The 27,140-nt window shown below is 39.3% G+C and overlaps 1 protein-coding gene across 1 annotated transcript in view; it reads right to left on the reverse strand.

The window, feature by feature from the left end:
* The window catches only part of CSMD1 (CUB and Sushi multiple domains 1), a 2,005,298-nt gene that overhangs the window by 1,595,344 nt on the left and 382,814 nt on the right, over nt 1-27,140 (reverse strand). The gene's annotated exons all lie outside the window — the stretch shown is intronic.

Below are 27,140 nucleotides of genomic sequence, written 5' to 3' on the forward strand. Positions count from 1 at the left end.
GTTACAATGGATCCTCCTCTCACCATCTGAGAGTTAGCTAATATTGAGCTAATTCCACTGTAGGAGCACCTTGATACATCTACCATTTCTCATGTGGGAAAAATTGACATTTTTTCCCCAGAATTCCAGCAGAAGTGCATGTCTACCCTGCATTATTTTGAGAAACCAAAGTTAAAGGCAATAAATTCATTTTTGCCTTTTGAGCTGTTTTCTTTTCTTTTTGATGAAATGTAACCAACTTTTTAGTTTGCTTTAATCTTATGTGGGATTCCAATTATAGGCATATTCAATACCCAATGGCAAATTTATTCAAAGCAGTATTTTTTTCACTTTACCTGATATATTCCCTAATACTCCATAAATGATTTCTAACAGGTTTCTAAAGTTTTACTAATTGATTATACTTTAGGCTTGTTAATTTAGAAAGAGACTTATGACTAATTACATAATTTTAAAAAATTTGAAACATGTTCCAATTTTTTTATGGAAATGAGGACAAGCTGTATTTTTGTTATTTCCATCTGCTCTTTTGCCATTTTGATTTATCTCAGCTACTGTTCACACTATACAAATAGATAAACATTTAAAATTGTTAAGTGCTTTTAAGTTCTCTCCTTTGATAAAGTATAAGAAATTGATACAGGTTTTACGAAAAAATACTCAAATTCCAGATGGAAATGAAATAGAAACCAGAGCAGATTCCAATGTTACTTAATAGAACTAAAGATAAGGCAACCCTATCACTCCTCCAGGTTTCCAAATATTGAGACTGACCTTTTGATGGAGCAAGTCTCTTGCCATGAACATGGCTTGTAAACATCCAGGTGAGTCATCCATCTCAACCAGACCCCACCACTCAGTTTCACACTGGATCCTGTTTCTCCAGGCAGCCCCAGGACCTCATGGACGACCGCTCAGTTCACATACAACCCCCCCAAGTAACGTGTTAGCATGGGTGCTCTGCTTCCCTGTGCTGGAAGGGTGCTTCCCCAGGTCACCTTATAACCGACTTCTTACAGCTCACAGGCCATTCCCCAGTCGATCTGCCCTTCATCACCCCAGTCATTCTCTACCACCAGACTTTGCAGAATGGCCTTCTTGCACTCAACATTGAAGAGTAAATCACTTGCTTGTACATTTTGAATTATTTATTATTTTGTCTCCATGAGACTCTCCATCCTGTCTCTTCTAGTTCGTCACTTCACCCCCAGTCTCTAGACCAATGTTTGTGGGATTGTTCCCACTCAATCAATATTTTACTGAAAACTGTAATATTGATCTTTTAAAATATATAAAATTTGGTCGCTTATTTTGCTGATGGTTCTTGGTTAGCTCACCTTAGGACAACTCTTAGGTCCTCTACTCATTTAGAATATGCACAATGACAGATCACTACAGTATGAAGTTAGCTTGGATTTTGCAAGACTGCCAAGTTGCTAAGGGTTGCATCAGTGGTTCCTGGGCATGGAATGAAATAAAACAACCCACATGGAGACCACTCACAGGGTCTATTCTAGGTGGCCAGCCAGTGATGTCACTTGGAAAGACCCATCTAAAAGAACTCAAGCCCAGATCTTGTAAATATCCTTTGGAAAAGACCCTGATGCTGGGAACGATTGAGGGCAGGAGCAGAGGGAGGTGACAGAGGATGAGATGGTTGGATGGCATCATTGACTAAAGGGACAAGAGTTTGAGAAGAGTCCAACAGATAGTGATGGACAAGGGAGCCTGGTGTGCTGCAGTCCATGAGGTCACAAAGAGTCGGATATGACTGAGTAACTGAACAACAACTTATCCCTTCTGAGATACTATTAAGATTCAGGAATATAAGGTTCCTTCCTTAGAAGCAGGAAATTCAGTGAATTTGACCTTCCTGCAAGTGCAGCTTGACACTCAGGTGGTCTATAACGAAGCATCCTAAATGCAGAGAGATTTCAGAGGTCTTTAGCAGAAGAGAAAAAGTGAGCAAGACCATATATAATGCTCTGATTAAGCTGAGGTCTAATTTATATTCTGGTTGGGGAGCCATGCAAAAATCTCAGAATAGGGATTTCTTCAGCTGTGTATTTATTTCTGGATCCTTCTGCTCCCCTACTTAGCTCCCCTTCTATCCAACAGAAGCAGGTTTTAATGTGTTTCCTAGTTGCACAGCCAGAGGCATTGCCTGGGGAGGGAGTTAAATTATTTGCTATATCTCAGTTATTGTTGTAGCTAAACTAGTAGATCCAAAATGCAGTTTATGGACCCTCTTCTTGTTTTCAGACCTGGGGAAAAATGCTGTCACTGACTTTCCAGTATCGTGGGGAAGCCCAAAGCATATTTCTGACTTCCATCCTCAGAAAATATTATAGGATCTTTCACATTACCTTACAGTTAATCTATGGCATTTATAATACTAAAGTGTGAGTACTGGAATAGATACTGTGAGCTACAATAAATTCTCCAGGAAAGAAACTGCAAGAACAAATCCATATTCTATTTCTAGCAGAGAGAGCACTCATTTCAGTAACACCAGAAGGAGACTGAAATAATATAATTCTGTTTCAAAACAGGATTTACCTATCTACCTCTCTGTTCAAGAATTCCTTCCCAACAGGGATGCTTAACAACTATCACAGATCAATAACCTTGCTGAATTTCACTAGTCTTCTGACCTGGGTTTAATTCAAACGAAAGAAATGAATGATTTTCCTTTACTTGGGGAATGGTGTGGGATAGACTATCTACATGATCAGTTTTCCAAAGATTAGGTACTGATGACTTTGAAAGCTGTTTAATATACTGGAACAATAAAATTAATGCTATAGAGCATTTCAACATGCTCTAAAGAATCTGAACGTATCACTCAGGGATTGGCAACATTTAACAACAAGAAAAATTATGACCAACCTAGACAGCATATTAAAAAGTAGAGACATTACTTTGCCAACAAAGGTCCGTCTAGTCAAAGCTATGATTTTTCCAATAGAATGTGTGGATGTGAGAGTTGGATTATAAAGAAAGCTGAGCACAAAAAATTGATGCTTTTGAACTGTGGTGTTGGAGAAGACTCTTGAGAGTCCTTTGAACTGCAAAGAGATCAAACCAGTCCATCCTAAAGGTAATCAGTCCTGAATATTCATCGGAAGGACTGATGCTGAAACTGAAACTCCAATACTTTGGCCACCTGATGTGAAGAACTGACTTATTTGAAAAGACCCTGATGCTGGGAAAGATTGAGGGCACGAGGAGAAGGAGATGACAGAAGATGAGATGATTGGGTGGCATCACCAACATGATGGACGTGAGTGTGAGTAAACTCTGGGAGTTGGTGATGGACAGGGAGGCCTGGCGTGCTGCAGACCACGGGGTTGCAAAGAGTCGGACACAACTGAGTGACTGAACTGAACTGGACAACAGGACTGATTCTCAGTTCTGAGTTATCTGTCTTTTCTTCCACGAAAAAGTAACCAGATATTGATTGGGATGATGGCCATGGGTGTGGTGCAAGGGGCCTGGGGGAAGACTCACTAAACTAATCATTACAAACCATGACTCTTAACTCAAACCCGAATTCTAAGTTCCCTTGCATCCTGCTCTGACGTTCAAAGTATTCATGATTCATCCACTGAATAGACCCAGGCACTCCTCCCACTATCTTTACACACGCTCTGTTCTAGCCACATTGCTCATATTATCCTGCTTTAGTAATGTTTTCTCTCCCTTTTTTCCCTCAAGAGGGAACTCATGGGAAACCAGGCAAAACCTAGCAATCTTGCTGCTAATATAACTGAATATGATTTCTTGTACATTATTAGTTACAGAACACATTTTCCTTGGAGTTAAATAACTTCGTAAAAAACTAAGTTAATGGTTTCATTTTGGGGCAAATAAAGTAAAGATATTAGTACTGTGCCAATCAGATAGAAACTTTAAGTGTTAATATTTATATTTATGCACTGGAAAATGTGTTTAGACTACTAGAATAGGTATAATGTGTTCACAAACACACTCATACACATTTTATTAAATTATAATCACTATGGTGAATGAAACCTTTAGAAAAGTACAAATACTTCTATTCATATTCATAGTTACAGAATCATGTTATGTTAGCAGAATGTAAGCTTTCCCTCCTATAGTAATAGGTCTACAAAGACTTGCCTCAGTTGTGCTTAGCGCTGAGAAACAAATGTTTCAGAAGCCTACTGAATAAAATTAAATATATTAATAACAAATACTCATATTCTATCATTTCAAGAAATACAGATTGCATATGTATATACATATATATGCATATATATTTAAAATAAATTTGCATATATATGAATATAAATATGTATTTAAATATCTTGTGAAAGTTAAATGATATGCCCAGAGTCTGAAATTTAGTAAATGGGCATGCGTGATTCTTTCTTCTATTTAATGATGGCTCAATATGGGAGGGCAAGACCAAATTGGGAAAAAAAAAAAAAAAGTTTCAATAAGAGGATAAAAATATTCTGACTACATCAGGGTAAAGGAGAAGTCAACAGTAATAAACTCATCACAGAAGCACCAAGTATTTGCATCAAACACCATTCTTAATTAATATGTCAAAAATGAAATCAGGAGGCAAAATACAAAATATTTCTAACTAAGTTACCACAAAATACAACTAGATTAACAAATCATGTGATACAGATAAAATAGTGTTTGGAGGGAAAATATCAAACAAAAGATGAATCAGTGGCTTTACATTTTACATAAATTGCTAGGAAAAGGGCAGAATAAGCCCAAAGTAGGTATACATAGGGAAATTTAAGAAATGAATCTTTTTAAAGAAAGAAAATTGGGGCTATAATAAAGACAAAGTTTGGTCTCTGAAAAAAATCCAGAAAACTGATAAAAATGTAGATAGAAAGAAAAATAGAAAATACAGATCAATGCCAAAAATGAAAAACAATTTATCACCACAGACTATACCAATATTAAAAGGATTCAAAATAATGTGATTTCAACTTTGAATCAACAAATTTCATAAGAAATTAAGTGGATACCATAGAAAATATTTTACTAAAATTTACACCAGAAGAAATGGAAAATCTGAAAAGTCATAAATCTAGAAAATACATTCTATTTTTTTTTAAAGATTTACCAAAGAAAACTCCAAGCACAGATGTTTCTCTGTTGAATTTTGTCAAGGAATAACACCAAAAGTACATAAACTGCATCAGAAACAGAGGATGAGGAATACTGTTTTACTTGGGCTTTTAAAATTACTCTTACACCAAAACCTGGAAAAGTTTACCATTAAAGGAAATTACAAACCAAAATCACTTGCATATATACATATAAATCCTTAACAAGATATTATGTCAAACCTAACAATATGTTAAAGGTATTATATAATATATATTATTTATACCTATTTTATATATAATAGATATATAAATATATAAAATCTTATAACCAAGTGTACTTTATAGAATGAAAGGGATGGATTAACATTTAGTAAACTAATCACACTGTCCATATTAATAGAAGAAAGGGCCACCATTCAGTTGATGCACAAAAATAATCTGACAAATTAAGTTCTAATTCACAATAAAACCCTCAGCAAACCAGTAACACTATAAAACTCTCTCAAACTGATAAAGGACATTTTTTGATATGAAAAAAAAAGTGCAATCAGTATGTCAGTTAAGTTCCAGTCAGGAGACAGACAATGCACCAGTAATTTGAAGGGGAAAAATTTAATATAAAGAGAAATCTCCAAGCACTTTTTTTCTTGTAAACTATGCTTGGATGAGCATTATTTTGCATTAGGAAGGAAGAAAATCTCAATTTGGTTGAATATTTACATACTCCTCTTTCATACTTCCATGAATAAATGTGAGGCTTTAGTAATCATCACCTGCATGATAAATGTTCAACATTTCACCTTACTCAATCTTTGAGATTAAAAAGGTTAAATGATTAGCAGAGGATTAACCACAAAGAGGTAAAAGAACTGCAACAATGGAGAAATGGAGAGTAGCTGTTATCTTTAAGATGAGGGTAGTACTAGCTATGACAAACCTACGAAGTGTATTAAAAAGTAGAGACATCACTTTGCTGACAAAGGTCTATATATCCAAAGCAATGGTTTTTCCAGTAGTCATGTATGGATGTGACAGTTGGACCATAAACGGTTAGCACCAAATAACTGATGCTTTTGAACTGTGGTGCTGAAGAAGACTCCCCAGAGTCCCTTGGACTTCAGGAAGATCAAACCAGTCAACCGTAAAGGAAATCAGCCCTGAATGTTCACTGGGAGTGTGCTGAAGCTGAAACTCCAATACTACGGCCATCTGATGTGAAGAGCCAACTCACTGGGAAAAACCCTGATGCTAGGAAAATTGAAGGTAAAGAGAGAAGAGGGCAGCAGAGGATGAGAAGGCTAGATAGCACCACCAAGTCAATGGACATGATTTTGAGCAACTATGGGAGACAGGGGAGGATAGAGGAGTCTAGCATGCTGTAGTCCATGGGTCACAAAGAGTTGGACATGACTTAGTAACTGAACAACTAGAGTATCCAGGAATGGAAAACAAAATAAAAGACCCCTCCTACCAAGCTGAGATTCAGAACTTGTTGGAGAGGGAGTGTCCAGTGGTCAACTGGAGAGTGGAAATATTTGCCAAGGTCAACCAGGAATGTGCGTGTGCTGGTGAACCTGGCAAGGCACCCCAAGAGTCAGCAAAGCTCTGTAGACAGAGGACGATGCCCTCTGACATTCTGTACAGCATGACGGTCCCTTGACAAAGAAGCAGGAAAGTAAGGGCACACGGGAGCAGCAGGGACAGTCCTTTCTTCCAATAAGGCCCCCACAGCAACTGGGATGGCTTAGCCTGGTGCCAGCTGGCAAGTGAGCATTGCCCGGGTAGAGCTCTGCCCTCACAGAGCAGGGAAGGAAGGGCAGACTGCAGTCAAGAGGCAATCCTCTTATAATCACTGATCACCAGTGACCAGCACAAGTAACAGCATCTATAATGGTCATCACTTCCCCTCTTGTGGTCAGAACCAAAGCAAAGATGGTGACTCATCACCTCTGCAGCACTGAGCTGAAGGTACTAGCCATTTCAAAGCAGCCCACAAAAGAGAAGGCCAAAGGGAGGAAGTAGAACTGGCCCTCGGCACAGAGAGCATTGTTCCCACTAAAAATAAATCCCGGAGGGTCTTCAAAATAGCTACTAGAAATAAAGAAATGAGGAAAGTCATAGGAAACAAGGTTAACACTAAATGAAAAATTGGTTGCATTCTTATGCATTATCAGCAAACAAAATGAAATTATTTTTTTAAAAATCACATTTATAATAGCAGCAAAACACTAAGAATAGTAAGTGATGAATCTATTAACAACTTAACATTTTATGGGAGAAATTAAAGAAGACCGAAATGCATGCAGAGAGAGTATGCATTCATGCATTGGAAGATTATTGCTTACATGGAAATTCTTCCCAAATTTGTAGATTCAGTGCAATCCCAACCAAAATCAGGGGAAGTTTTACAGAAGTTGATAAGCTGATTCTAAATGATTCTATGAAGTGCAAAAGGCCCAGAATAAACAGCTTAGAAAAAGAAAAGTAAAACACCCACATTTGAAGTACCTACTCTACATGATCTTAAGACTTACTGTGTAACTACAATAATCAATACAGCAAAAAGACAAACAGATCAATGGAACAAAATAGAGAGTACAGGAATAGTCCCTGACATATATCAGAAATTGACTTTCAGCAATTGTGCTAAGTCAGTACAAAGAGGAAAATGAAGTCTTTTTAACAAATGCTGGATCAGCTGAGTATCTCAAGTTTTGAAAAATGAGCATCAACCCTTAGCTAGAACCAAACACAAAAGTTCAGCTTTATAAGAATTACAGTCTCTTCAATAAATGGTGCTCTAACAATTGGATATCCATATTCAAAAAGATGAATTTAAAAGCTTACTTCATATCACATAAGAAAATCAACTTAAAATGAATCATAGACTGAAAGAACTGAACTATTAGTTTCCGAAGTTATCAGGGAGAATATTTGTGGTTGAAAGCATGCAAAAATTTCTTACATTTTGCGATCAGGATGGGGAACACATGTAAATCCATGGCTGATTCATGTCAATGTATGGCAAAAACCACTACAATATTGTAAAATAATTAGCCTCCAACTAATAAAAATAAATTTAAAGAAACATAAAATCATAAAATATATTGATAGATTGAATTTTATCAAGATTGAAAATGTTGTTCAAAATACACCATAAAGAAAATGAATCTGTGAGAAGTTATCTGTAACATATATCAGCGTAGCAAGATTTGAAGAGAGACTTCACAAAGGAAGATACATGAATGACCAGTGAGCACATGCAAAGATCCTAACATAAAAAATGCTAATTAAAACACAAGAAAGTAATACTCCATAACGTACTCATTAGAGTGACCAAAATTAAAGAGCAGATATATGGACTACAAAGGTGTGAAACAGCTAGAATTCACAACTGTTGATAGGAATGTAAAAAATTACACCCCATAGGAAGTGTTTGGGACAGTTCAAGAAAGCATAAATCATTAATACTGTGTTCAGACGTTCAGACACGTCCAACTCTTTGAAACCCCATGGGCTGTATGTAGCCCACCAGGCTTCTCTGTCCATAGGATTTTCCAGGCAATAGAATACTGGACTATGTTGCAATTTCCTTCTCCAGGTGACGTTCCCAACCCAGGGTTGAACCCGTTTCTCCTGCACTGGCAAGAGGATTTTTTACCACTGTGTCACATGGGAAGCCCCCATAAGCTTATCATAAGACCGACCTATTTCATTCCTAGGTATTTAACCCAAAGAAATTAAAACAATTGTCCAAAATACTGTCTCCAGCCCTTGTATAAAGGAATCTAGACTGCATCCCAACCACGTGGGGCTATTTACATCCCAGAGACCTAACTCAGGAAACACTAGGTTTTCAGAGAAAGAAAGAAAAAAAAAAAAACTTGGCAAATCCACTACCTAGTAATTATACAAATGTCATTCACTTACAGTGAGTGAAAACATAATACACGAGTGATTACAAACTTTATTAAAGTGACTGAAAACATTTAAACACACAATATGACATACCATGTCACTGCAATGCAAGGTGCCATAAGAAACAGAGAGCTCTGTTCCAGCAGATACCTTTGAAATCTTATCAAACCTCTCCATCTTCCACGGGAAGTAACCGAAACCTCGATGGTCCCCAGCTATTCTGGGGCCAGGTGTTTCGCCGCCGCCTCCTCTTATTACTCTGGAATTACCAACAGATGGAATTGACAAGGCTGGGATTGTTAATTAACCTTCCAGGGCAGAGGCCTCAAGCTGCTGCTGCCCACATATACTTTCTGCACTATATGTCTTTTTACTTTTCTTTCTTTTTTAATAATAAAACAATGAGGATCCTGTGCGCAGGAACTAAGACTGACACAGCCAAATAAATAAATAAATATATATATTTTTTAATGGAAACAGTGAGAGTCAGACCATAGAGGCCCCTCATGGGAGCACACCTGATACCCCGCTTCTGTCAGTTCTGGTCACCCTCCGTGGCCTGTCCACAGCCTCGTCTTTCTCCAGACCCCAGTGCCGGGCTCCCCAAAGCCCACAGACTCCTAGTCCAGGCGAACCACAGACTGGGCCACTTTTATCTGCCCAGGTAGCCAAAAGGGAGGGCACTAGAGCTCTGCCCCGACCTGGCGCATGCACACAGCGCCCCCTCCGTGGGGACCCCACCCCAGATGCCCTAGGTGGGCCCCGAGTGCAGCTACACAAACCATCTTCCCAAGACAGCAATCTGAAGTCCATCCACAGCTTAGCAGCCATTCTCATGTCAAACCCAGAAAAATTTCTAACAAAAGACACCCTCCCAGCACAAGCTGGGGCCAAGGCTCTTACTCTGGAGTCCCAGAAGTTCGAGCCAGGGCCCCTGGGCTCCCCGCTTTGGACACTGCTCTGCACAAAGCCCCAGGGTGCGGTCCACTGCCTGCACCCCAGGCAGCCAGTGGACAGAAAGGCCAAGACAAACACACAACCCCAAGCAAGAAAACCCCCTACACTCACTTGCATCCTCGGGCCTGCTGCTCCTCCTCACAGCTCGGGGCTATCTGGACGCCTCAAGTCTTTTCCCCGGAGAGGACCTCCAGGGGCCACTCTCTGGCCCCAGGTTCACGTCCAGCCCATCCACAGGCCCCTCCAACAAGAAATCTTCTCCTTTGAGCTCTCTGGGGGCCTCCCGTGGGGTGGGCCTGGTCCTGGAAGCCAACTGACTGTGGGCGCCGGGAAGGCAAAGAGGAACGTGTGTGGCCTGGAGCTTCCAGGGCAGCAAGTGCGGGTCCCGCAAGGAGGTGGGCAGGAGAGGATGCCCGGGACGCGCCCGTGAATGCGGGCGGCGGCGGCGGAAAGAACCGGGGCCCCCAGGGAACCACTGCAGGAACCACCGGCTGGCAGAACACTGGCCGCAGGGGCTCTTGGGAGGCCACGGGCCTGGGTTATCTGTTCCCGGCAGGAACCTCCCTGAGCGGGGAAGCAACTGGAAGCAGCTGCGGCACTCAGCCCCCGTCTGAGCTGGGCGGCCATTGGCCGGAGCTGGGGAAGAGGTGCTGCATCTACATCGGCCTCACCTCACCTGCTGCCTTGCATCCGCTCTGTTTCAGGTACCCACATCCTCCTCCTGCCTGCCAGTGCAGGAGATGTAAGAGACTGGGCTATGGTCCCTGGGTCTGGAAGATCCCCAGGAGGAGGAAATTGCAACCCACCCCAGTAGTCTCGCCTGGGAAATCCCATGGACAGAGGAGCCTGGCGGACTACAGTCCCTGGGGTCGCAGTCTCAAATAGGACTGAGTGCACGCACACACACATACACACATTGTCTCTCTCTCTCTGCAGCAGGCCTGTGAGTTCAAGGAGCTGGTGTAGTAAGTGGCAGAGAAAGACCCCTTAGTGACAGGTGTGCCCACGTGGCCTTTGCAGGTTAGTGCAAGGTCCACAGTAGGCAGTTAAGCTCCACTACTTTGTCCACCTGATGCAAAGAGCCGACTCAGTGGAAAAGACCCTGATGCTGGAAAAGACTGAAGGGAGCGACAGGGGATGAGATGTTTGGATGGCATCACTGACTCAATGGACATGCTTTTGAGCAAACTCCAGGAGTCAGTGGAGGACAGGGCAGCCTGATGTGCTGCAGTGCATGGGTCACAAAGAGTCGGACACGACTTAGCAACTGAATGACAAATGGCAGGGGGTGGGGGTAGGTGGCCTGAGGTTCACACATCCATACCTCGACATTGAAAGGGGATGATGGGGATAATCTTCATCTTTGCAAATGATCTCAGGATGGATGCGGTTTCATCATCACTCTCTTCTTCATTCAGTGTGTTTGCTGTTTACTTGATTGAGAGCTTGAGAAAGTGGGAAACATGACCGGGACATTTGGAAAGAGAAAGAGTTCTCAGATGTAGGGGTCAGACAGATGTGGAAGGAAACCAGGGCCCCATAGCCCATGGACAGAACCAAGCCTACCGCTCGCTCAGTGGCCTTGAGTCATCAGCCCAGAAACAAACCTTCCTTTTCTGTGGCTCTTCCCTCAATGCCCCTCAATCTTTCCCACCATATCCTTTTCTGGCCCCAAGTGTTTCTCTGAAATGCTGTGCCTTTGGCTTGCAGTTTTCAGGGAAATGTGCACACTCATCCGTTATTTAAAATATGCATTTGATGTACAAAAGTCACTAACTTAAAGAAAACTAACACCCAGACTGTGTAGTGACTAACTTATTCATCCATTATCTTTTAAAAGATACGCATGATATTTTCCCGAAATCATGAAATACGAGGGCTATAGTATATGACGCTATAAAGCCTCATCTAGAGGGTAAAGTTGCAATGTAAAGGATTCTTTCAAGGTCCCTGCGTGAGCAGTATGTGTTGCATTTGAAAGCAGTTGACTCTTGGACAGTGCTTCCGACTTCAATGAGCATAAGTATATGAGTTTGATGATATAAATGCTTTCAACTCCCCCACCTCTGTAAGTTACAACTCCTCCGCCTCTGTGAGTTACAGCTACCCACTTTTGTGAGTTACAAGGAATCCATCTTTGTAAGTTACTGGCCACTTCCTTCTCACCTTCATTCTCACTTTTCAAAGGCAATATTTGCCTACCTACATCTTTTAGAAAGCTCTATATATACACGGAGCATTTGAATTTTAGAAATATTAAAAAAAAATGTGACTCCTAGGCATGTAAAATATGAAAACCTTTAAAGGTAAGCAAAAAAATATGGTGGTGAATGCACCTTATCATTTCCAAGAGTAGCTTGGTACATTTGTCCATGGGATTACTATGGATCTATAAGATGTGATATGAGGAGAACAGAAATAGCCACAGAGGGTCCAAGAACAGCTATGAGAAACAGATGCTGTCTCCTTGAAGGAAAACACTTTGAGAAACTTTGGGGAGGCCCCGGTTTTGTCTACCTCAGTTCTCCTCTCTGGGCTGAAAAGTGATAGGTTACATGAAACATTCACTGGCATTCTTTCCTGTTTACTCTGATCCTCTCTCTCAAGTGGAACACACCCCCTGTTTATGGTGGGAGGGGGGCGCTGTTTCCTTGAAGCAGGAAGCCAGCTATACAGATTTTGGTTTATACTAGTGATTTCTAAAATAGAAAGTAACAGATGTCAGTGATAAAGTATAGGGTAGTGAGTAGTATAGTCTAACTATAGCCATGACCCTACATCTTCCGTTTGAGGGTTTAGTGTGGGATCAATACAATCCTGGAGCTTGGGAAATTGTACTGAGGGTAAGGTTCAAAGAGAAACTCATCTGATTTTCCACTGATTGTAAGTCAGAGACCAACAAGCGCTGGTTCCTCGGCATAAAGCCAAGGAAATCCACTTAAGGTCAGTGACCCAGGGGGCCAAGGTTGGGAGGGGAGAGCTCTGAAACCTTCTGAGGAAGTTCACACGGGCAGGTTTTATTTCCCACTCATTTAAGGATCCTCCCCAAGCTGGTTCATCCTTCAGGGCAAGGATGGGCTAAAGAAAGACTTTAAAGGTTTTATGCACTTGTATCTGCCACCTGGAATCTATGAGCAAGTTTCTGAACCCTGCTTGAGTTAATACTTAAGGTTCTAAGAGGTAAGCCAGGGGAGATGTATAGTTGAGGTTCAGAAAGAGGGGCCAATATTTCTGCTCCTATGACCTTATTTGAAAGAATTTACTAAATTTAGAGGCTTCTGAACTGTAAACACTCTTAATCACTTATACAATTTTCATACATTATGCTTTTGGCTAGTTAAATGCACAAGTTCATCATGTGTAAATATCAAGATTACTCCAGGATAACAGTAATATTTTAAAGGTTGGGAGAGGGCTTCTAAGATATATATTTGCCTTTTGATTATATTTCATCATGTGCGTTTGTCCTAAGTTGCTTCAGTCGCGTCCGACTCTTTGCGATCCTACAGACTGTAGCCCACCAGACTCCTCTGTCCTTGAGATGCCCCGGGCAAGAATACTGGAGTGGGTTGTCATGCTCTCCTCCACGGGATCTTCTTGATCCAGAGATCGAACCAAATCTCTCCTGTCTCCTGCATCAGCAGGCAGATTCTTTACCATTAGCGCCACCTGGGAAGCCCCATATTTCAGTGCATTCAGATGAAAAGTCAATTGCATTTATATGCAAAGGGAGGGTGACTGTGTTTACTATAGTAAAGGAAGTAATTATTTTAAGTTCTAAGTAATATCCTATTCTGCCTTTTAAATGTTGTGAATTAAAATGCATATTTTTGTACATAGACTTCATTCCTTTAAAATTATTTTAGAAACAACTAATGTACATGTATTCAATCAAAATGAAATGGTTTAATGTATTCTAAGTGTTGGATAGGGGTATAAAGAGAAATCAGCAAAGGTTCTGCTACCTAAACACCTAAGAGGGGCAAGTAGGGGGGAAAGTATATTTTAAATGTAAAAATCATTCAACTACAGATCTGGTCATGAAGCCATGTATAAGCCCCTGTGTCCTTATCTTCTGAAGTAAAATGCTGACTTGAGTTAATTAATGATTGGGAAATGTGAAGATGCAGAAACAAAGAATAGCTGTTGGGATAAAGAACTGGTAAAAATTTCGACTATAATTCTGCAACATAACAGAATCACCAAATTTCCAGTTTCCTGCAAGATACAAATAAAGGTCTGATACACATTCCTACGTTGTTTTTACAGGAAGCCTACCCCCTCCCCCCAATGAAACCTGCTGACCACAAGAACAGAGACCCTCAACTGGTTGAAACTAGAAGGTTGATGATGCTTGAAACTTCACCTTGATGCCAACCAATCCAAGAACTGTCCATGAGCTGATCAGGCCCCATTACTTGAACACCATAAAACTCCTCACGAACTCCACCAGGGTGGGTCACATGGTCTTCAGGGCATGAGCCCACTGTGCCCCCCTCTGCCTGCAAAGCAATAAAAGCTACTCTTCTATTTCACCCAAAACCCTGTCTCTGTATTTCTATTCAGCACTGGAGAACAGAGGCCAGGATTTCGGCAACAGTCATCCACATAAAATTAATTTAAAATCTTGTAAATTCTAAGAAATCTGGTTATTTATAGCTCCTGCTTCTCTTTATGATGGATGGCTTCCCAGTAAGCCGTTTGAACAAACTTTTTGCAGATTCACTATCATGTACAATAATAAAGTCAATTAATATCTTACTGACTTTTGGACACCTTTATGTTCCTTTTCCCAGAAACCAAAGACTGAAATAATAATAACAATTTTATTTCCTTTTGAGACATAAGGTAACAATGATTCTTGGTGAAATTAAGTGATGCCTTTATGGTGGACCATAAAGAAGGCTGAGTGCCAAAGAACTGATGCTTTCAAATTGTGGTGCTGAAGAAGACTCTTGAAGGTGCCTTGGAGTGCAAGGAGATCAAACCAGTAAATTCTAAAGGAAATCAACCCTGAATATTCATTGGAAGGACTGATGTTGAAGCTGAAGCTCCTATACTTTGGCCATTTGATATGAAGAGCCGACTCACTGGAAGAGACCCTGATGCTGGGAAAGACTGTGGGCAGGAGGAGAAGGGGGTGACAGAGAATAAGATGGTTGGATGGCATCACCGACTCAATGGACATGAGTTCAAGAAAACCCCATGAGATAGTGAAAGACAGGGAAGCCTGGCATTCTGTATTTCATGGGGTCACAAAGAGTTGGACACAACTTAGTGACTGAATAACAATATGTTAGAAATCCCACTTCCTTGCTGACACAGTCCTACAGGAGACCCCTCATTTCTGTTCAATTCAATCAGCCCATCTGCCTGGTTACCTCCACATGCAGAGATAGACCGTCAGTTTCAGAGCATTCTCACTGACCTCTTTCAGCCTGGGTCTCTGCACACGAGAAACAACATAGAGAGGCACACAGAGGTATACCTGCAGATGTAGATGGTTACAGCCACAGATGGTCCTATACAGGCGGTTTATTCCTTCAGGTCAGCGGGTTTCATCCTCAGCATTTTTGACATTTCATAGCAGACAATCCTCTGTCACATGGGGCTGTCTTGTGTGTCTTAAGGCATCCATCAGCAAGTATTATATCTCCATACCCAGTGGACCCCACCCAACTGTGTCAAACAAGGATGTCTCTAGACATTACCAAACGTTCCCTATAGCATAAGATTGCTCTCATATATATATATGAGAGAGAGGGGGGAAAAAACATTAAGATACAGATATTCATAAACATAGAGATAACTGCCTCCATAAGAAGTCCAGAGGCAGAGCACATATACTTACAAAAATCAAAAACACCCAAACACTAATTCAAATAGATATATGCACCCCAACATTCACAGCATCATTATTTACAAGAGTCAAGATACAGGAGCAACCCAAGTGCCCACTGACAGATGAATGGATAAGGAAGATGTGGTATATGTATATATTAGAAAACAACTCAGCCATAAAAAGGAATGAATTTTTGCCATTTGCAGCAACGTGGATGGACCTGTAGGGCAGTATGCATAATGAAATGTCAGACAGAGAAAGACAAATACCAAATGTCTTCACTAGTATGTGGAATCTAAACTATTTAAAAAAAAAAGAAAAGTGAATATAAAAATGGATATATATAAAAAAAAAAAAAAAACAAAAAAGAATGGATATAATGAAATAGAAACAGACCCAGGGAAATGAAACTAGTGGTTAATACATGCACAAACTATTATGTATACAATAAACAAGCTGCAAAGATATATTGTATAACACAAGGAATACAGCCAAGTCTACAATAATTATCAATAGAGTATATAATTTTTTAAAATTCTGAATTGCTCTGATATACGCCTGAAAGTCATATAATATTGTACATCAACTGCATCTGAATTCTGAAAAAAAGAGAAAAAAGCAACAACAGTAAAAACAAAACCTCCCCTACTCCTAGCCTGCCTTGAACACCAGGAGAGCCATACTTTTTCTGGATTAAGGCAGCATTTTATCCCGATTAAAATGACAATGGCTGGAAGGCAGCCCTCAGGGAGCCCTGGGGCTGGATAGATGCCCTGATTCTCCTTCTGACCTCTTCCTTGCAATCACTACAATGTGCTGCAGTTATTGAATATATATAAGGAAGGATACCCTGGGTCCCGCCAGCATCCATACTTCCAGATGGTGTTTTATGAGATATTACATACCACTTATTCAAGAAAATAAAACATTGAGAGTAATTGAACACCGATACTGCTATAATTTATAAGTGTAACATATAGTGAAAGTCTCTGAGTCACGTGCGACTGTAGTCCATGGAATTCTCCAGGCCAGAATACTGAAATGGGTAGCTATTCCCTTCTTCAGAGGATCTTCCCAACCCAGGGACTGAACCCAGGTCTCCCCCATTGCAGGTGGATTCTTTACCAGCTGAGCCACCAGGGAAGCATATACTGAGAAATTTCTTCATGCCAGTGAATAAAGATCTCATTTATCATTTTTTCATAGTACACTGTAAAACATGCACCCTCTAATCATGCTCTATATAGAAAGATAGACATTCTTATAAAATAAAAAATACATTTTTGAATTTGTTTTTAATGCTATCAAAATGCGCCCATACGCATTTCATTCCATGTATATTTCATGGTAATTTTGTATAATAAATTCTTACATAGAATAGCCTTGCTGAAGGAGACAACTTGTATTAATAGTTTTTAAATTTTAGAGAAATTTCAAAATTTCTGTCTAAAAGTAACTGCTGCAATTCATAACTTTACCAACAGGATATAAAAGCATTTGTCTAAGTATGTCAAAAACTCTGAGTTACCAAAAACGTTTAAGTTTTGCCATTCAGAGTGGTGAAGTATTATATTGCATTATTGTTTTAATTTGCTTTAAATATACTTATTACCATGGATGGCTTATATTTGAACTCCTTGTTCATATTTTTACCTGGTTTTCAATTAAAGGATTTATTTAATTCCTCATAGTTCTGGGAGTACATGTCATAAATTAAGAAAATAGTGCCTTGTGTTTCATATTATTGCAAATTCTTTTTCTCAATTTGGTTTTTTGAGTTTAAGTTTCAGGATGTCCAATTCTTCAGTCATTTTCTCCATAACTTCTAAGTTATGTATACTGAAGTAGTTTTTGTTAGTATTTTTATCATTACATATTAATATTTAAATTGATGGTCCAACATGTTAATTTTGTTTTAAGCAGTGAAGACAAGATTTTGTATTTTATAAAACTGTGTCTACTTTCATGTTTCTGTCACCAAGACCTTAAAAGAGATTTGTCTGCTAAAACGGGGTCATGTTGCAAGTTAGCTGTTAGTCTTATTGTCCTTTCATCCTCTCTCTGTAACTCTGAGTGCCTTTCCATATGTCTACATTTATACAAGAAATCTGCCCTAGTATTTGGGGGATTGGGAAATATTTTCCCCATATATATATATATTCATGATTACTCAAAGCACTCAGTTGCCCATATTAATATGATTTGTTACTTCCAAAATGACCAAGATAATGAAATAAACCATCCATTTTGGCTCACGTAAAAACACCACTGCAGCATGGATAGTAGTGAACAGAATTCAAATACATGTTGAAACTTGCTTGTAGTTTTGCAAACATATTTCTGCCTATCTCCCTTAAACGCTTCATATTTTTATTTCCAGAATTTCCATTATTACAGTTTAGTCACTTTTGTTAATAAATGAGTCTTATGAAAAAATACTTGCAGTTTTTAATGAGTTGTTGCACATTAAACTCAGCTGAGAAGATTATATACAACTACATGTGTGCATGCATGTTAAGTTGCCTCAGTCATGTCTGACTCTTTGTAGCCCGCCAGGCTTCTCAGTCCATGGGATTCTTCAGGCAAGAATAATGGAGCGTGTTGCAATGCCCTCCTCCAGGGTATCTTCCCAAACTAGGGATTGAATCTGTGTCTCTTACGTCTCCTGCATTGGCAGGCAGGTTCTTTACCATTAGTGCTACCTGGTAAGCATACAAGTACATATTTTTATATAAATGCAAACAGAAATACATGTTTAGGCCTCCACTGGATCCTTGAATCTTTGATCTTCTCTTCAGTTGGTCTTCTCTTCAACACTAGCCAGTTGCAGACAACCAACATAAAAAAATAAATCAATGGACTGAATCTTACCTGATGACATTTATCTTGACCATGAGTTACTAATTTAAAGCATATGCTCAGGAAGGGAATTTGGAAGCTGTATCAAATGATTTTTAATTTCATCATCTTAAAATATGTACAAAGAATAGTGACCATGGCTGACAGATTCAGACTCATCAAAACATGATAGGTTTGTAGGAGAGGAAGGAACACTGCCGCTGTCCCCCACAGCCTCCCTGCAGCACCCCCTCTCGGACAGGATGGCCTGTTTGATCAGATCCCTAAGCGCTGGTGGGGCCCCTGGGCTTTGACAGCCTGAGATGTCCACCCTGCGGAGAGGGCCTCTCTGCTGCCTCACGCAGGCCGGAACGCCGTCTCTCCAGGGCCCTCCCTCACGGGGTGCTGGTCTGATGGTGCTGCCCCATCCCTTCCAGTCCCTGACCACATGGCTGGCCGCCTGCAGTGAGATGCTAAGATGTTGGTATGAATACAATACTCCGGAAGCTTTTATCCTATTGTTCATCCAATGTTTCTCTGAGTCTTACATGGGACATTAGTCACCAGTCAAGCTAAAGATAAAATGATGCTTTGATTTTTATCTGACTATGGGTCTGTGAATGGCTCCCTAGGACCTCATAATGACAATGGGGAAGAGGAGGGTGGAATTTCAACACTGCTGGGCCTCTAGCCTAATTTAATCCAAATGCAACCAAACCCCCTTATTAGCCCTTAAAAGTTCTCAAGTTCTAAACATTATAAGCCAGAAAGATAAATACCAATACAGTATACTAACGCATCTATATGGAATTTAGAAAGATGGTAACGATAACCCTATATGCAAGAAAGAAAAAGAGACACAGATGTATAGAACAGACTTTTGGACTCTGTGGGAGAAGGCAAGGGTGGGATGATCTGAGAGAATAGCATTGAAGCATGTATATTATCAAGTGTGAAACAGATCACCAGCCCAGGTTGGATGCATGAGACAAGTGCTCAGGGCTGGTGCACTGGGAAGACCCACAGGGATGGGATGGGGAGGGAGGTGGGAGGGGGGTTCAGGATGGGGAACACATGTAAATCCATGGCTGATTCATGTCAATGTATGGCAAAACCCACTACAATATTCTAAAGTAATTAGCCTCCAACTAATAAAAATAAATGAAAAAAAAATCACCAGATAGAGTTAATATTATACAAATTTCTTTGGTAATACATTCAACCACATTTCTTTGAAAAAAAAACAAAACAAGACTGACACCTCAGCATCACCCAGTCATGATTTCCTGACTTTCACGGCCCTATCACAGTCATCTCTTACCTCTTCATCACCATCACTGCAGAAAATTAGGGATAATCCTGTAAAAGTGAGACGAATGTAGAGCGAAGAAGTCTGTCACAGCTATTTTCCTAGGACTTGTAATAATCATGGAATAAATATGTTGATTTTCCACTTCTGCATGGCACAGTATTCCTTCATAGGTCCACTTTTATTCACTTTTTGAGGTTATAATGGGATTTATTTTCCAAGTTTGATATTATAATGTTATCACATTTGGAAATTGATGTCAACTTCAATTATTTTAGATTTGGGGACAAATTGAAATACAACTTCAAATTTAGAGAATGTCTACAAGATATGACTGTCTCTATGCTCACCTGTAGGAGAGAGTTACATATAAGTCATGTTGGGTTAAACTCACAGAGTTCAGTGAGGGGTGGTCCTGAATCGGGAATAGTAAATCAAAACTGCTCCATGAAGATTTATTGACTATTTTAAACTGAAGTATCTGTTGTCACCAGAGAAGACAGTCACAGAACAGTTCTTGGCCTTGGAGGATGTATGTTCTATTTTCCATATTAGAACACAAAGATACATATAACCTTCAAGAAAGGCAACATCAGAGATACTATGATTTCAAAGGAGTACATGATTCAAGGTCTATGTTAATAGCAAGTGCTAAAGGCATTCAGAATTTAAAAAAAAAAAAAAAAGACTTGTTGGAGGGGTGTTGTTTTTAACTTGGGATGCACAGGAACAGTTTTGTGAAATATTAATAAATATAATATGTAATTGGTTTTGAAAGTTGAATATAACTTAGGCAAGCAGAGTGAAAGATGAAGAATATTGTAGTATATTATATTTTCTTATAAGGTCAGAGCAAGGAATAACTCATTGACCCATTTTACTAAATATGTTCCCTAAAATATATTCATAGACTGAACATCTGTTCTCCCCCCCTGCAAACTCACATTCTCCCCTGTCCCTGCTAATGTGCTGGCATTTGAAGGCGGGGACTCTAGGAAGTGGTTAGTGATTAGGGAGAGAGTGGGGGGCTTCCCAGAAGGGTGAGGGACTTCCCTGGTGGCTCAGCTGGTAAATAATCTGCCTGAAATACAGAAGGCCCAGGTTCGATCCCTGGGTCAGGAAGATCCTCTGGAGAAGGGAATGGCAACCACTCCAGTATTCTCTCCTGGGAAATCCCATGGACAGAGGAGCCTGGCAGGTTACAGTCCATGGATTGCAAAGAGTCATTCACAACTGAGTGACTAACACTAGGGAGGGTGGGGTCCTCATGACTATGATTAGCATTCTTCTATGAGAGACCTTGGAGAGTCCCCCAGCCCCTTTTACCACAGGAAGACACTGAGAGCAGAGACACAGATAGCCCCTATGAACAAAGCAACAGGCCCTCGTTAGACACAAAGTTTGCTGGCAACTTAATCATGAGCTTTTTGCCTCCAGAACTATGGGGAATAAATGGCCATTGTTATTAAACCCCCCAGTCCACCATATATCCTGTTATAGCAGCCGGAGTGGACTGAAACACTACAGGGGACACATGGAAGAGACTGGAAGGCAGACATGTTTAACAGTTTGGGGTCAGGTTGGAGGCTTCCTTTAATATCAGGGTCATGTTGACCAGAGCGTTCTTCTTACTGGCAACACAGAATGCAGACAGGAGCACAGCGGCCATTTCAGGATTAGAGGGGGTGAGCCTGGGGCCACGTGTCCTTGTCTCCGTCATAGTCACCCCCTATGGAGGGTCAGCCTCGGGCAGGACAGGGCCTTCATGGAGCATTTTCTGTGAGCATCAAAACAGGCTGTGGTTTAAAAAGAGATACTGCAAAATAAAATGTTTAGGGTTTTATGACCACCTGGTGGGACTTCCATGGAGATTTGAGAATCAAGAGAAACTACAGAGTCAATATGGCCAGAGACTTAAAAAACAGAAGTAATATGACAGCTCATAAAAAAACAGCAAGGGCACAAAAACAGAAATATAGATCAATGGAACAGGAGAAAAAGGCTGGAGATAAACCCACACACCTATGGTCAATTAATCTACCAAAAGAAGGCAAGAGTATAAAGTGGAGAAAAAAATCTCTTCAATAAGTGGTGCTGGGAAAACTGGACAGCTACATGTAAAAGAATGGGATTAGAACATTCTCTAATGTCATACAGAAAATAAACTCAAAATGGCTTAAAGACTGCAAAGTGAGACCAGATACTATAAATCTCTTAGAGGAAGACATAGGCAGAACACTCTCTGACATAAATCACAGTAAGATCTTTTTTGATCCACCTCCTACAGTAATGAAAACTTTAAAAAATAAATAAACAAACAAATTGGACCTAATTAAAGCTTTTGCACAGCAAAGGAAATCATAAACAAAATGAAAAGGCAACACACAGAACGGAAGAAAATATTTGCAAATTAAGTGACCAATGATGGATTAACTTCCAACATGTTAAAACAGTTCATGAAGCTCAAAAAAAAAATAAAATAAAATAAAAAAGTGGGCTGAAGATCTAAATAGACATTTCTCCAAAGAAGACACACAGATGGCCAAGAGGACAGGAAAAAGTGCTCAACATCACTAATTATTAGAGAAATTTGAATCAAAGCTTCAATGAGGTATCACCTCACACCAGTCAGCGCTGTCATCACCAAATGATCCACAAACAATAAATGCTAGAGAGGGTGGAGAGAAAAGGTAACCCTCGTACCCTCTTGGAGGAAAGAAACTGATACAACCACTACGAAGAACAGTATATGGGTTCCTTCAGAACCTAAAAATAGAGCTACCAGCAGTAGTAGTACACCACTGCTATCTACCAGTAGTAGAATATACTATTCAGCAGTCCTACTCCTGGGCATATCTGTTAAAAAAAAAAAAAAAACATAATTTGAAAAGATACATGTACCCTGATGTTTGTCACCGACACTGTTCACAATAACCAGGACACGGAAGCAACCTAAATATCCATCCATGGAGGAATGGGTAGATACGATCTGGTATGTATATACATATATACACACACACAATAGAATATTACTCAGCTATAAAAAAGAACAAAATAATGCCACTGGCAGTAGCATTTATGGACTGAAGAAATTGTCATATTGAGTGAAGTAAGCCAGACAGAGAAAGACAAATACTGCATGATATCACTTACATGTGGAATCTAAAAAAAGAAAATAGTACATCTGAATCCATTTGCAATACAGGAATAGAGTCACACATGTAGAAAGCAAACTTATTGTTACAAAGAGGAAAAGCAGGGAGAGACAACTTGGGAGCTTGTGACTGACACAAACGCACTGCTATATGTGAAACGCTGCGCTGCGCTTAGTCGCTCAGTCGTGTCCGACTCTGCAGCCCCGTGGACTGTAGCTCGCCAGACTCCTCTGTCCATGGGATTCTCCAGACAAGGATATTGGAGTGGGTTGACATTTCCTCCTCCAGGGAATCTTCCCAACCCACGGATCAAATCCAGGTATCCCACATTGCAGGCAGATTCCTTACTGTCTGAGCCAAAAGGAACGCAAAGTACAAACCAGGGAATACTCTATAATGGCCTTTATAGGAATGGAATCTAAAAAATAGTAGATATGTACAAATGCATAAATGATTCACTTTACCAATATAACACTGTAAATCAACTATACTCCCATAGAAATTAATTAAAAAACAGTGAGTAACTAAGGTTTTAATTCTAGATAATCTAGGAGCAGGTTTCTATTTCTAATTTTGAGTCTAATTGTTTCTTTTGTGCTCACAAGAAGTCTTCATTTAATGCTCAATAGCCCCATAGTAAAAGTTGATTTATTGATGGATATATAAATCATATATGAGTTTGTTTCATATAAATAATCCAAAATGAAACATACACTGTACACTATTGCTTTATTTAAAGTTTTTTTGTTACATAGGGTAAATCATATATTCTTACTAAATTTCAAGTTACAACATAAACATGAGTGATTCTTAACCTCAAATTCTGTTTGTTAGCTGGGGATTACATCTAAATGTTATGTAATTTATATAAAAATGTTTATCTATTGTATTTCACAAAATACATTTCTTTATAGTAAAATGATCACGTTGTTTAATATTATACAACTGTCCATTTTTGGTTGTTGCACATGTTGAGCTGCTAAAAACAATGTTTGTACAGAAGTGATACACCAGAGACCATGGCAGCTCTAAGTAGTAACTTTCCTGACAACTGAATGAATTGGCAACTCGCACATCAAGTCTCTCACAAAGGTGCCCTTTGTTTGAATTCCAGAGATGCTCTGGGTGCTATTTAATAGTATTTGAGAAAGGAACAACTGTTCCAAGATACAATGGGAAACAAATAGCCTTGGAGTCTCCACCTCAACCTTATTAATTAGGTTTCAATACTATTATTATACAACTATTTTGTCCATGAACTAATGTTGAAATACTACAATTTGCTCACATATTTGCCCAAATAATGAGAACATTTTCTATTTTACGTCATTATTTTTCCTATTTCACAACATTATTTATTTCCTATTTGACATCATTCTTGATTCAAATTATTTATTTGTAAAGACCCTTGGGGCATGGCAACCCACTCCAGTATACTTGCCTGGAGAATCCCCGTGGATAGAGGAGACTGGCGGGCTGCAATCCATGGGGTCACAAAGAGCCGGACACGACTGATTGACTAAGCCCAGCACACAGCATAGTGCTTGGCAGTTATTATTAGAATTCTGTTTCTGATATGCTTTGGGAATTTGTTAGGACACCTGAAATGGTCACTTCTGTGGCCCAGAAGACTTATAATGTACTATTAGGATGTCCACTCAAAGAGGCATTCTGACTATGGAGTTCAGAGGAAAAATTAAATCATTTAACAGAAAGACAAAAACATCTTCCTTACCGTAAGGACAAGAAACACATGGAATTGTGACTTGTTATTCATCTCAAATGAAAACTTATAAGTAACTGAGTAATTTATACAAACCCAAGCAGTTTCTTTCTTATCAGCCTTCCTTACTTTCTCTAGTTAAAACAGCTAAGTGAGTAAGAATTAAGCTTCACACATATAACTCACCAATATTAATAAAGTACCTCAGGATAAAATACAATGAATCTAACTATTCTAACATTAATATTTCTACTGCTGATCCTGTTATAAAACTGAAGATGGCAGGTATGCCTTTTCCTAAACGTTATCATTATTAACATGTAAGTGTCAATCATTCAGTCGTGTCCAAATTTTTGTGACTCCGTGGACTGTAGCCCACCAGGCTCCTTTATCCGTGGAATTCTCTAGGCAAGAGTACTGGAATTGGCAGCCATTCCCTTCTCCAGGGGAATCTTCCCAACTCAGGGACTGAACCCAGGTCTCCTGCATTGCAGGCAGATACTTTGTGGTCTGAACCACCAGGGAAGTTCATTAACATATAAAATGATCATAGTATCAACTTAAAAAGTTAAGGGAATAATAAATGGTTTAAAGGCAGATTGGGCTTCCCTGGTGGCTCAGAAGGTAAAGAATGCCTGAAATGCAGGAGACCTGGCTTTGATCCCTGTGTCAGGAAGAGGAGAAGGGAAAGGCTACCCACTCCAGTATTCTTGCCTGGGAAATCCCACGAACAGAGGAGACTGGTGGCTAAAGTCCATAGGGTCACAAGAGAGTTGAACACGACTTAGCAACTAAACAACATCAAAGTTGAGAAAATTAATATTTAAGATAGATTTCCTTTAGAATAGGATAGAATTATAGAAATTACAAGAGTTATAGGGATTGGAAATATTAACAGAATTTTTCTTTTTTTTTTGCTATTTGTTTTATAAGCAACAGAAGTTTATGTAATTATTTAATTACTTTGGAAACTGCTCCCCCAACCCCAAATAATGCCTGAACCTACAGAGTGCATAAAAATGACCTTGGATATTTTAAAATAATAGATTTGAAGATCATTTGCAGTTTTTCCCTCAGAACAGGAGAGCTTTCAGCTGTACAGTAAATTAAAAATCACATCCAACAGATGATCAATCTGGCTGCATCTGAGACTACTCCTGGGAAAGTTACCATGCAAGAGCTGGGCACTCTTCCTCACAGAGAAATATTTTTTACTTCCACATGCAATAGGCTTTGTTTTCTCATCAGAAGAGAAAGAATTACTTTCAACACAGAATTATATGCCTTAATATTTGAGTTAACTGGATTATCTATTTTTTGTCACAACTCTTTGGAGTTTTTATTACAATTCTCTCTGTTATTACAAAATAGCACTATTCCCTAGTAGAATCATTTATGTGGAATAAAAACTAGTAAATAACTAATAGAAGAGCATCAGAGAGATTAAGAAATCTTGCATCAAATTAACAAGTACTGCCTATGTAGATACTTTGTCCAAACACACTGGCCCATGCATCCTTGACAAGCAGAAAGCAAGCTTGGCTAAAGAGTCCATAAAGGAGGTAGCCATATGCAGTAAGTCTCAGAAAGGACAACTGGAAAATCAGACAGTAACACTGGAGATGGATCCAAAAAAAACTATAAGGTGATTTATATCTGAAAATGCATAAAGAAATGCAATTAAAATAGTTTGACATCTAGACATAATCTATTTTTTAACATATTGACTAGCTAGTTAATACATTTATATTCATATACATTCATGTTATATATTTATTAATATATTAAGAAATTCCAATGTCTTTGAAATGGATAGTCCTTATTCCTTAGCCAAAATTAAAAAAAAAATAGATGGATATATTGTACAGATACAATCTGGGTGATAAATTAAAAATATAACTTAACAATCATCCCAGGAAATATTGTTCTTTCTCATGGTGAAAAATCATATATCAAAAGAGAAAGCTAACGAGCAATGGGATGTATTATGATGGTGCAACCCCAAATTTTTCCAGAGCACAATATTTTTCCATGCTTTTACCCCACCCACCTCCTATATCCTTTGTAGTGAATATATTCTATGATGATATCAAGGTTCCTTTTGTTGTTCTCTAAATTGTACTCAGACATGTACCTTTGTGCTTTTTCTCTCAAACCCACAGTTGCTTAAAAACAATGGTGTATTGTAACTGTAGTTAAATTACCTTAGCAACACTGTTTTATCCATCTTGAACAATTTGGTATCTATTAATGAACTCAGTGATTGCTTTCAGTAAGAAGTTGTGCTTTTAGGGAT

Source organism: Cervus canadensis, chromosome 31 (assembly GCF_019320065.1).
Source record: "Cervus canadensis isolate Bull #8, Minnesota chromosome 31, ASM1932006v1, whole genome shotgun sequence".
In the NCBI taxonomy this organism is placed as follows: Eukaryota; Metazoa; Chordata; class Mammalia; order Artiodactyla; family Cervidae; genus Cervus; species Cervus canadensis.